Below are 12660 nucleotides of genomic sequence, written 5' to 3'. Positions count from 1 at the left end.
ACATTGCGGGGCCTTCTAGCTGATAGCTTAGCTTCACATAGCCTTCTTCTGATCCTAACAGTACTCACAGGTAACTTTAAGTCTTCTTTGATGGTCCTGGAGCTGATCATTGGTTGAGCCTTTGCCATTGTGGCTGTTCTTCGATCCATTTGAATGGTAGTTGACCTTTTTTTCCCACGTCGTTCAGGCTTTGGATGCCATTTCAAGGCATTTGAAATTATTTTGGCCGAGCAGCCTATAATTTTTCTGCACTTCTTTATATGTTTTCCCCTCTCCAATCAACTTTTTAATCAAAGTCCGCTGTTCCTCAGAGCAATGTCTGAAACGACCCATTTTGCTGAGTATTTCAGTGTGAAATGTACTATAACCAGCATGAACAACATTTGCTTCCTTCCTTCCTTCACCCTTGTGTTTATTGTTGAAATAACAATGAAATGCTGCGTTATTGACTTTAGACCAGGTTTTTGTTGGTCAATGGTGCCATCACTTCCCGCTGCCTCAAGATAGCAATATTCCCAGAATGCACCTGAACACACCTCCTTGTAAGACCAGCACGCCCAGAATGGACCTGAACACATCTCCCTGTAAGACCAGAATGCACCTGAACCCACCTCCCTTTAAGACCAGCATGCACCTGAACACACCTCCCTGTAAGACCAGCATGCACCTGAACACACCTCCCTGTAAGACCAGCATGAACCTGAACACACCTCCCTGTAAGACCAGCATGCACCTGAACACACCTCCCTGTAAGACCAGCATGCCCATGAACACACCTCCCTGTAAGACCAGAATGCACCTGAACACACCTCCCTGAATGCACCTGAACACACCTCCCTGAATGCACCTGAATACACCTCCCTGTAAGACCAGCACGCCCAGAATGCACCTGAACACACCTCCCTGTAAGACCAGCACAACCATGGGCCACAGGTGGGTGCAGGTGCATTTGCTATTTAAACCACGTGGGCGCTGGACGGTCTTAAACTAGCAGAGACACTTGGGTCAGGCTCTGCGCTGCGCTGGGTGCAAGATAGGACCCTTAGAGTGTAAGTCCTTCAGCTAAGGAGAAATGAAGCCTTAGGTGTCAAACTTGAGGAGAAAGTGAAGGTGTTTTGTGCGAGTGGTCCCAGACTTTGATCACCTTTAAACAGCAGCAGCTGTTGTCAGAGAGAAGAGGGAGAGTCATGGACGCAGCATAACTCTCTATCTGATCTCTGTTTCAACTCTCTCTGATCACTTTGTTCTCTTCTCTACTTTAAGACTTTAAAGACATATCATCTGGTTCTTAAATATCTCTGATTTCTGCATTTAATCCAGAACAAACATTAAAAGCCAAGACTACATCTTTCCCTGGCGTTAGCATGTAGCTACATGTGGCCGTGGCTGTCTGCAGCAGATGACCAGCTCGCTGTGACATCACACGGAGCCGAGAGCAGAACAACCTGTTGAAATCTGCTGATGTCATGATCTGAAGATTTGGACACATTGATCATGAACTTCTAACCTGCTGAGTCACTGTACTTCCTCTTTAACCCTCAACCTTGAAAAAAACACCTTTTCACTCACTAATTGAACACAACACTGCTATTATTTTGAACATGACCCTTTCAATTACAGATTCAATAACACAGAATGAGCAGCATGCATGTCATGACTGTTGGTCTGATGGTTTTCTATGACTATACAACACTTACTAGTAAATGATTTGCCACGTAGAAATATCACTTCTACCAAAACATTTGATTTATGAGGTTAGTGATGTTGGACTGCTATTATTTTGAACACAACTGTAAGTAAGTACACCCTTATGTTAAATTCCCATAGAAGCAGGCAGATGTTTATTTTTAAAGGCCAGTTATTTCATGGATCCAGGATACTATGCATCCTGATAAAGTTCCCTTGGCCCCCACATCATCACATAGCCTTCACCATAACTTACAGATTGGCATGGTTTTATTTCAGTTAGCCTAATAACTGGTTTGATTTACATTGAGAGATGATCTTAATTACCCCATGCCAATCTGTAGGTATGGTGAAGGGTATGTGATATATATGGGAATTTAACATAGGGGTGGACTGACTTATGCCCCCTGTATTTTAAGGAAGAACATTTATTTATTTGTGATACATTATTCATTCACAAAGAAATGTGGTGTCCTTAAAGGTTGGATTTTCCCAATTTTTTTAATTAAGACATTAAGATCAATTTCCAAAAGATGATTTTTTTTATTCCTCTTTTTAGTCAACTTTAGCATGGGTTCATAAACTTAAGCTTAGCACTGTATGTATGTGTTGAGAACAAGCTGTTTAAAATCCTGATCTTGAATCATAAAAAACTGTTTAAAAAACAGATTCTTAACCCTCCTGTTGTCCCCGTTTACAAAACCTTTCTATATCACATCTATGACAAAAGAACATGGAAAAATGGACAAAACATTTATTTTTTTAAACGCTGAAAAAATGACTAAAAAACATTGGGAAAAGCAACAAAAACTGGTAAATTATTACAAAAACGCCAAAAAAGTATAGAAAAAACAAAATATTAAAATTTAGACCCAGAACAACACAAAGTTGCAGGTTGACGGGATGACAACACGAGTGTTAAAATCCTGATCTTGAATCATAAAAACCAGATTCTTAATCTTAGTTTCGGTTGCTCTCCCAGCTCAGCTGTTTGGTCCGTTTTAGTCTCTTTAAGAACATTTAAATCCTGTAAACTGACTTTAAAATCTAGATTCTGTAAGTGAATCATCTTCACTACAGAAAGACAGATAATATAGTGTCTGTAACTTTAGTTTGAAGTCTTTAACTTCCACATTGAGTGGATCAAGTAACGTGCTCTTCATTTTAATATCTTTTATCATTATCTTGTAAACCTCCACAAAGATCCTTTAATAAAAGCTCCGTTAGTCAGCTTATAATGTTCTCTCTTTCTGGATTAAATGCAGAAATCAGAGATATTTAAGAACCAGATGATATGTCTTTAAAGTCTTAAAGTAGAGAAGAGAACAAAGTGATCAGAGAGAGTTGAAATGTTGAACAGAGATCAGATAGAGAGTTGTGCTGCGTGCATGACTCTCCCTCTTCTCTCTGACAACAGCTGCTGCTGTTTAAAGGTGATCAAAGTCTGGGACCACTCGCACAAAACACCTTTACTTTCTCCTCAAGTTTGATGGTTAATTTCTCCTTAGCTGAGGGACAAACACTCACCTAAAGGATTATTAGTAACACCATACTAATACCGTGTTTGACCCCCTTTCTCCTTCAGAACTGCCTTAATTCTTCGTACCATTGATTCTACAAGGTGCTGGCAGCATTCTTTAGAAATGTTGGCCCATATTGAGAGGATAGCATCCCCCACACCATTATACCCCCACCATCAGCCTGCCCACTGGTAACAAGGCATGATGGGTCCCCCACACCATTAGACCACCAGGAGCAGCCTGCCCAGTGGTAACAAGGCATGATGGGTCCCCCACACCATTAGACCACCAGGAGCAGCCTGCCCAGTGGTAACAAGGCATGACTGATCCCCCACACCATTAGACCACCACCACCACCAGCCTGCCCAGTGGTAACAAGGCATGACTGATCCCCCACACCATTACACCACCACCACCACCAGCCTGCCCAGTGGTAACAAGGCATGAGGGATCCATGTTCTCATTCTGTTTACGCCAAATTCGGACTCTACTATCCTAATGTCTCAACAGAAATCGAGACTCATCAGACCAGGCAACATTTTTACAGTCTTCAACTGTTTCGTGCAAATTGTCGCCTCATGTTCCTATTGTTAGTGGAGATGAGTGGTACCCAGGGGGGTCTTCTGCTGCTGTAGCCCATCCACCTCAAGGTTGGGCGTGTTGTGGCTTCACGCAACTTGATATCATGACTTTGCATAAACATACACGCCACTTTAAAGCCAAGTGGCGTGTTACCTGGACGCATTTTGAGCTATCTGCGTGTATGTCTACGCTGCACCGTCACAGCGTAAACATACACGTCACTTTCTAAAGCCACGTGGCGTGTTATTACGAGGCAATGGTTGGGTTTAGGAAACGCCACACGCGGGACCTTTCATACTACTCTCTACGGCGTCAATTCACACGCAATCACAAGGTCATGTAAGTCAATGGAGGCTAAACTGCGTTGATAAACACGCTAAAAAGGGACTATGCGTCTTGATAACACGCCAATAATGGCATACGAGTTGGCGTGTCATACATACACCACTTCATGACATCAGTCTGCTTCACAAATGCTTTGCTGCAGACCTCAGTTGTAACGAGTGGTTATTTGAGTCAAAGTTGATCTTCTATCAGCTTGAATCAGTCGGCCCATTCTCCTCTGACCTCTAGCATCAACAAGGCATTTTGGCCCCCCAGGACTGCAGCATACTGGATGTTTTTCCTTTTTCAGGCCATTCTTTGTAACCCCTAGAAATCAGAGGATGGCGTACCGTCAGGACCCTGTTTTAAATTTAAAACAGCTTATTATGCAGGTGCGCGCCTGTGTTAACGTGCGCTTGTTGCCCCGTGTGCACTGATGCCTCATCTGTTGACATTTCCGAATGCCTTCCTACAAACCTACAAGTGTCATTAGTATGAGAAAAAAAATTAGATTTAACTGTGTCGGACTCAGGGTCGGGCTCGGACAGAAAAATGCGGCCCAATCCGCACTCTACTAGAAATGGTTGTGGGTGAGAATCCCAGTAACTGAGCAGACCAGCCTGTCTGGCACCAACAACCATGCCACGCTAAAAGTAGCTTAGATCACCTTTCTTTCCCATTCTGATGTTCAGTTTGGAGTTCAGGAGATTGTCTAGACCTGGACCACACCCCTAAATGCATTGAAGCAGCTGCCATGTGATTGGTTGATTAGATAATTGCATTAACAAGAAATCTTACAGGTGTTCCTAATAATCCTTTGGGTGAGTGTACATTCTCAGGGCCCTATATTAACGATCGAAGGTCACGGTGTGAAGCGCCTGGTGCAGGTGTGTTTAGGGCGTGTCCAAATCCACTTTTGCTAGTGACGGCTGATAAAAGGCTCCGTGCACCGGGCGCCTGGTCCTAAAGGGTTGTACTTAGTGTCTTCATTAATCAGAGGTGTGTTTTGGGTGTAACATGCAATCAACCAATCAGAGATCATCTCCCATTCCCTTTAAAAGCCAGGCGCTTTTGGACCTTGGAGCATTGCTGTTATTATGGAGGATTTGCACCGTAATATTTGTACACTATAAGTGCTGTTATTATAAAGTGTTAGTTTGCACGGCGGCTGATCTAAAGATGAAGTAGAGTGACTCAGCGAGTCTAAAGTTCGTGTGAAACATGTCCAGATCTTTAGATCAGAGAGTGTTGAAATGTTGAACAGAGATCATGACTCTCCCTCTTATATCTGACAACAGCTGCTGCTGTTTAAAGGTGATGAAAGTCTGAGGACCTGTTGCACAAAACACCTTTAGTTTTCTCCTCAAGTTTGACACCTAAGGCTTCATTTCTCCTTAGCTGAGGGACTTACGCTCTAAGGGCGTTTTCACACCGACAGCCTTTAGTTCGGTTGAATCGTACTAGAGTTCGTTTGCCGCACCAACTATATATACTCCTCCAGTCTGAGCTATTGTCTGTAGTGTGTTTAGCAACCCGCGATGCAGCAGAGGAGCAGACTGTAGCCACTTGCAGTGAAATAGACAGCGGTCAAGCTCGCCGTCCGTCACTCGTATCTCCGTGGTCAAACCAGCTGCCGCTAAAGTTGGAGACAGACGCCAGCAGAGCAGAGCGAAGTCTCGGTGACCAGAGCAGACGTAGTAACTTCTGTCGTGAAACAATGTCTGATAATTTTAATGAAATGAGCTGGTTTAACCATGGAGATGCAAGAAATATGCACTAGTCCAGTCCAGAACACAGGACCTTCCTGTATTTACTTTCTTGCTCCCGCCCCCAGACATCCGACCAATAAGAGGGCTGGACGTTCTTGGCTGATTTGTAATGACGCATTTTGGTACACTTGGATTTTTCCAGGTGTGAAACCAAACCAAACCGACCGAGGGCAAATTGCTCCAAATTTACTAACTCACCAACTGATTCGGACCAAAGCAAACAAACTACAGGTGTGAAAACGCCCTAAGACAAGCATGTCTAAAGTCTGTCCTGTGGGCCAATCATGGCCCGCAGCCTTGGTTTGGGAAAGACGAGCAAGAGTCATATGTTTTGCACATTTTATCAAGCCTTCATTGAGAGCCTATTAACATTTTCTTTCATATGTTGGTTTAATGGACTAACCGTAGAAGACAAAAAGAGCTTGAACGACAACGTTAAGGTATGCTCAAAAATCATTGGTAGCCAGTTAAAAGATCTCTGTTCTCTCTGGAACACCCGAGTTGTCCAGAGAGCAGACAGAGTGTGTGTGTGTGTGTGTGTGTGTGTGTGGGTGTAATGATTGGGTCATGAGAGAGAGAGAAGCTTCTGTATACAGGGGGATGTATGACTGCTGCAGTACTATTTATTGTCTGTTGTTTATTTTAATTTATTATTTTATAGCATTACATTATATAGATTGCGTGCTAATGCACTTATTTAATGCACTTTTTAAGTTAGTTTAACCCTTAATGGATGGGTTGGCTGTAAAACTGAATTGCCCCTTGGGGACTAATAAAGTTATCTGAATCTGAATCAGTTGTAAGCTTAAATGTTAAAACTTATCTCTCTCCAAAATGCAACCTAGGGTCTTTGTGTGAATGTACCAGAGTCAAACTTTTGTTTAAAAGCATAATTAGGACGGAAACGGCACTTTTAAGATTGACCGTATTGTCGTTTTTGGGCAAATGGCCTTTTGAATGGGAGCGCTACCGACACTACTATGATAGCATCAAAATCACTATTTTTAAAACACTAAGAAGGCTCAACACAACATGAAGTATCACCAGGGGCTCTACACATGAACTCAGCACTGACAACCACAGAATACTAAAAGGAAAGGTTTTAACTGGGACAAAAAATGGGCCCTGGCATTTTTGGTCCAGGCGGCCCACACCCACCGTGATTGGTCAGACCCATTCCCTTCAGACAGTCCTCTTAAAATATGCGTGCATTCTATGATATGAGTTGCCTAATGTTCAGCATTCATGTGATCGTTTTGGATCCTTTAAGATGGGTCTCAAGACTTATCTGTTGATCTTACACTTAAATAATTCATTCATTCTTAGAGTTATGTATATTTATGGTATTTTTATTATTTTTTATTATTGATATTGTATTGTCATTGTTATTATTACTCTTTTGCTTAATATTGGCTTAGCAACTTTAAAAACAGTTTACTGTTAATTTTAACTATTGTAAAATTCATATTTTGTCGCTAAAGTGTCTGCTAAATACAATAACCATTACCATAACCATTCCCAAAAGCTATAATACAGCTGAGAGTAGTATATGTCCTGGAAAAGAGCACCAACACAAGAGAAGCTAATTAAGCCATTCAAGGAACACTGATGCTTATCATCACTGATTTTATAGATCACACAGACTTTCCAGCTACCCAACAGGCTAACCGCTAGCATTTTCAATGTAAGCTTAAACAGTTAGGTTACCTGACAGCCACTAACTTTAATGTTACAGCCAAACTGCTTATTGTCGTTATAACGTGACACGCACGCACGCACGCACACACACACACACACACATACACACTTTCCTCACTCGCTCCCATGGCCCTGTCATGGTCACTCTCCTCCTCCTCAGCTTCTTCCCTGTCATGATGCTGTTTCTGCTTCTCTGTAGCCAGCCACCTCTCCTCCTTCCTCTACTTCAGGTAATGCTGATGTTGAAGCAGCTACTACAGCCCCAAACATGTCAGAAATTTTGGCACATTTTGAGGAATCCGCCTGTAGATTCTTAATCTTTTTGTCCTGTAATTTCTCTGCACCTCCCTTGCATTTTGGTGTCCATTTTAACGTGGATGCTAAACTTCCAGCATAATATTACAGCTTTGTGTCTCAGGGCTGGGAGGCGTGGCCATAGTGGGACTCGTAAATTTGCGGCCGGAGTGGGATTTGATTGGGTCAGGCCAGTGCCAATAAAGAAAATTAACCAATGGGCCGCTGTGAGTTCTTGTTGGGCCAGCCCTGCCAAAAAATTAAAAAAAAGGCCTTATTCATATCATAGACAGTATATAAGAAGATTCATATCGGCGATTCGGCCCAAAAGTGCGTCGGCCCACCGGGAAAACGCCTCCCCAAGTGTATGGTTGGGGAGGTGTGCAGCAGCTGATCTAAAGAGGAAGTACAGTGACTCAGCAGGTCAGAAGTTCATGATCAACGTGTCCAAATCTTCAGATCATGACATCAGCAGATTTCAACAGGTTGTTCTGCTCTCGGCTCCGTGTGATTTCACAGCGAGCTGGTCATCTGCTGCAGACAGCCACGGCTACATGTAGCTACATGCTAACGCCAGGGAAAGATGTAGTCTTGGCTTTAAATTAGATTAGATTCAACTTAATGGGCAGCTGTTGTTAATTTCCCAAAGTTCAGATCACATTCCTGCTGGAACATGTCCAGTTTGGTGGTTTTGGTTTAGAAGGTTTTACTGCAGTGTTGACAGTATAATATAGAAACACAACATACTAGTAGGTCCCTCTCTGTCTGTCTGTCTGTCTCTCTCTGTCTGTCTGTCTGTCTCTCTCTGTCTCTCTGTCTGTCTGTGTTTCTACTCTATACTTGACAGTATAATGTAGAAACACAACTAGGGCTGTCCTCGACTAAAGATATTCTTAGTCGACTAACACTTATAGGATTTTGTCGACTAATCGATTAGTTGATTTAATTGACAGAGCTGTGTTTACCATAAATGTGCTCAGAAGTTTCCTGAAATAAATAATTAAGCATGAATAAGCATAAAAAATGACTAATCGACTAAAGAAATCTTAGTCGACTAAGACCAAAACGACCGATTAGTCGACTAATCGACTAAGAGGTGGCAGCCCTACAACATACTAGTAGGAACCTGAAGGCTCTCCAACCAACCCGGTCCCGCTTGGTCAGTGTCAGATACCACGCAAAAACCACCCCCTTCAGTGTCTCTCTGTTTCCCTCTATATACTTGACAGTAACCCCAACAGACGTTACTCTGCTCTCTGTCCGGTGTCTCCAGTTTCTCTGATTATAGAGGATGGTAGTGTTGGAACCCCTGCAGACGTTACTCTGCTCTCTGTCTGGTGTCTCCAGTTTCTCTGATTATAGAGGATGGTAATGGTGGAACCCCAGCAGACGTTACGCTGCTCTCTGTTTGGTGTCTCCAGTTTCTCTGATTATAGAGGATGGTAGTGTTGGAACCCCTACAGACGTTACTCTGCTCTCTGTCCGGTGTCTCTAGTTTCTCTGATTATAGAGGATGGTAGTGTTGGAACCCCTACAGACGTTACTCTGCTCTCTGTCCGGTGTCTCCAGTTTCTCTGATTATAGAGGATGGTAGTGGTGGAACCCCAGCAGACTTTACGCTGCTCTCTGTCCGGTGTCTCTAGTTTCTCTGATTATAGAGGATGGTAGTGTTGTAGCTGTCGGCAGCGCGCCTACGTTGCTCTCTGTTTGGTGTCTCCAGTTTCTCTGATTATAGAGGATGGTAGTGTTGGAACCCCTACAGACGTTACTCTGCTCTCTGTCTGGTGTTTCCAGTTTCTCTGATTATAGAGGATGGTAGTGGTGGAACCCCTACAGACGTTACTCTGCTCTCTGTCCGGTGTCTCCAGTTTCTCTGATTATAGAGGATGGTAGTGGTGGAACCCCTACAGACGTTACTCTGCTCTCTATCCGGTGTCTCCAGTTTCTCTGATTATAGAGGATGGTAGTGTTGGAACCCCTACAGACGTTACTCTGCTCTCTGTCCGGTGTCTCTAGTTTCTCTGATTATAGAGGATGGTAGTGTTGGAACCCCTACAGACGTTACTCTGCTCTCTATCCGGTGTCTCCAGTTTCTCTGATTATAGAGGATGGTAGTGTTGGAACCCCTACAGACGTTACTCTGCTCTCTGTCTGGTGTTTCCAGTTTCTCTGATTATAGAGGATGGTAGTGGTGGAACCCCTACAGACGTTACTCTGCTCTCTGTCCGGTGTCTCCAGTTTCTTTGATTATAGAGGATGGTAGTGTTGGAACCCCTACAGACGTTACTCTGCTCTCTGTCTGGTGTCTCCAGTTTCTCTGATTATAGAGGATGGTAGTGTAGGAACCCCAGCAGACGTTACTCTGCTCTCTGTCCGGTGTCTCTAGTTTCTCTGATTATAGAGGATGGTAGTGTTGGAACCCCTACAGACGTTACTCTGCTCTCTGTCCGGTGTCTCCAGTTTCTCTGATTATAGAGGATGGTAGTGGGTGAACCTCCTCTCTGCAGACGTTACGCTGCCATGTAGCGGCCTGTACAGGAGACTTTTTACGTCCGTAACAAACACCGAAGGCCACAGGCGCCGATTTATGTTTTCCTCCGTGGGTGCTCACAGGCACACACCCTTTAAAAAAAAAATAAAAGTAGTCAAAAAATGTTTGCATTTCAGAACCTTAGGAAATGGACAGCGGCCGACACGAACACACGGTGTGTGGGTGTGCGTATTGTTGACCTTTGACCTGCTAACTCAGAACATGTCCCTGTTTACCAAAACCATCCTAAAGCTGAATATTATCAAAAACTTTATTAGTACAAAAGAGGACTGGAACAAAAGCTTTTCCTGTTGTTGACGTTCACTTCCTGGTCCTTTCACATGGAGTGTCTGCTGATATAATATTATTATATATAATATAATTACATATCTGTACGCTCTTTATAATATCTTTATAATGAAGCTGGGAGAGAATGATTCCCGGGTTGATGAGAGCGTGGAGAGGATAAACACTTTAACAGTTTAACAGAGCTGAGCATGATGTGTGAGCTTGTGATTACTGATGTGTGAACGTGTGAATGTGCGAGTGTGTGAACGTGTGATTACTGATGTGCGAGTGTGTGAATATGTGAGCGTGTGATGACTGAGGTGTGAGCGTGTGATGACTGAGGTGTGAACGTGTGAATGTGTGAGCGTGTGAGCGTGTGAGCGTGTGATGACTGAGAAGAGATGTTGTATGAAGTCTGTGCAGCAGAGCGAGCGGCTGTGTGAACGTGTGAACGTGTGATGACTGAGGAGAGATGTTGTATGAAGAGCGGCTGTGAGTCTCCATACATCAGCAGGATTGATGGCGAGCGCCTGCAGAGACACGCGGAGCAGAATATCAAATCATCTCTCAGACAGATCTGTCCGTGTGTTTAGTTTACTAAAATCACAACTTCTGTCAGTCTTCCTAACACTACAGAAGCTCTGTTCACGTCAGGGTTTCTATGAACTAAAACTGAAATCATTTTTAGTAAACTGAAACTGAACAAAAACTAAAACCTTCAGTGGAAGACAAACTACATCCTGGAGTCTGTCCTCCCTTAACCCTCATGTTGTCTTCGGCTCAAATTTGACCCTATTTAAAAAGAAATTACATCAGAAAGTATGGGACGTTGAAATAAGCACCAGAAATGTAAAGAAAATAAAAATAATAAAGCGACTAAAACATTGAGATAGGGACAACAAAAGTGTTTTTTCATGGTTGACAGGGGGACAACACCCCCCCCCCCACCCATAGATAAGCATCATTCTGCCCTATATTTAGGTCTGTAGTGACAACGCCCTCTAATGGCTGTAGTAGTTGTTTTAAAGCGCCCATATTATGCTCATTTTCAGGTTCATAACTGTATTTTAAGGTTGTACTAGAATAGGTTTACATGGTTTAATTTTCAAAAAACACCATATTTTTGTTGTACTGCACAGCTCTCTCTCACTGCTGCAGATCCTCTTTTCACCTGGTTTCTGTTTTAGCTACAGAGTGAGACCTCTTTTCATCTTCTTCTTCTGTACTATCTTTGATTGCACTCGCACATGCTCAGTAGCTCAGATGTAGATCATGTCAGCTAGCTAACTCTAGAGACAGTAAAAGAAAGCCTGTTTCTCCAACTTCAGTCAGTTACAAGGCAGGATTAGCTGGGAGACTTCTAAATGAGGGCACACATGGAAGTAGTTCTTTTGTAGATTATGGTGAACTTGTGTGTGTTGATGCAGTGCTTTGCTATTGAGAATGATCAGTAAACATTGATTTTGTGATCATTCAGTAAAAACAAACTCTCTGATTTTATTCGGTTAAACTGAATCCACCCTTCTGATTGGATCAGGATAATCCTGTTTTTTTGGATCAAATCGATCCCAAAGCGAGTTCAAAGGGCAGGTTTGATCCAGATCAAAGGTAAGATCCCATTACATGCTCTGATCTTAGTTTGGAATCCCTCTTTTGCTTTTGAAAAACCCATTTCCAAGATTTGATCCAATCCATGATCCAAAATCCCATTGGATTACTTTTGAAAAACTGGGCCCAGGTAAGGAGGCAGGCTGGGAGGGGGGGGGGGACCTCTCACCCAGGAGACTGGGGTTCATGTCCCGTTAGAAAAGAAAACGAAAAGTGTTTTTAACTTTAGGGAACAAATGGAGCTACGTCACATTCTGAGTCACCGTGGTAACCTTCAGGAAGTGATGTCACATCTGATTTGAACCCAAACCTCCATCTTTTTATCAACTTAACTCAGTAGTTTTGCTGTCTAAAGGGGGGG

At 43.1% G+C, this 12660-nt stretch overlaps 1 protein-coding gene across 1 annotated transcript in view; it reads left to right on the top strand.

The window, feature by feature from the left end:
• Positions 1–12660, top strand: part of mipol1 (mirror-image polydactyly 1) — a gene marked incomplete at its 5' end in the record, with an annotated part of 76472 nt that overhangs the window by 58923 nt on the left and 4889 nt on the right.

The sequence above is a fragment of the Perca fluviatilis genome, chromosome 20, assembly GCF_010015445.1.
Source record: "Perca fluviatilis chromosome 20, GENO_Pfluv_1.0, whole genome shotgun sequence".
Classification (NCBI taxonomy): domain Eukaryota; kingdom Metazoa; phylum Chordata; class Actinopteri; order Perciformes; family Percidae; genus Perca; species Perca fluviatilis.
This window is presented reverse-complemented; position numbering and strand designations above follow the sequence as displayed.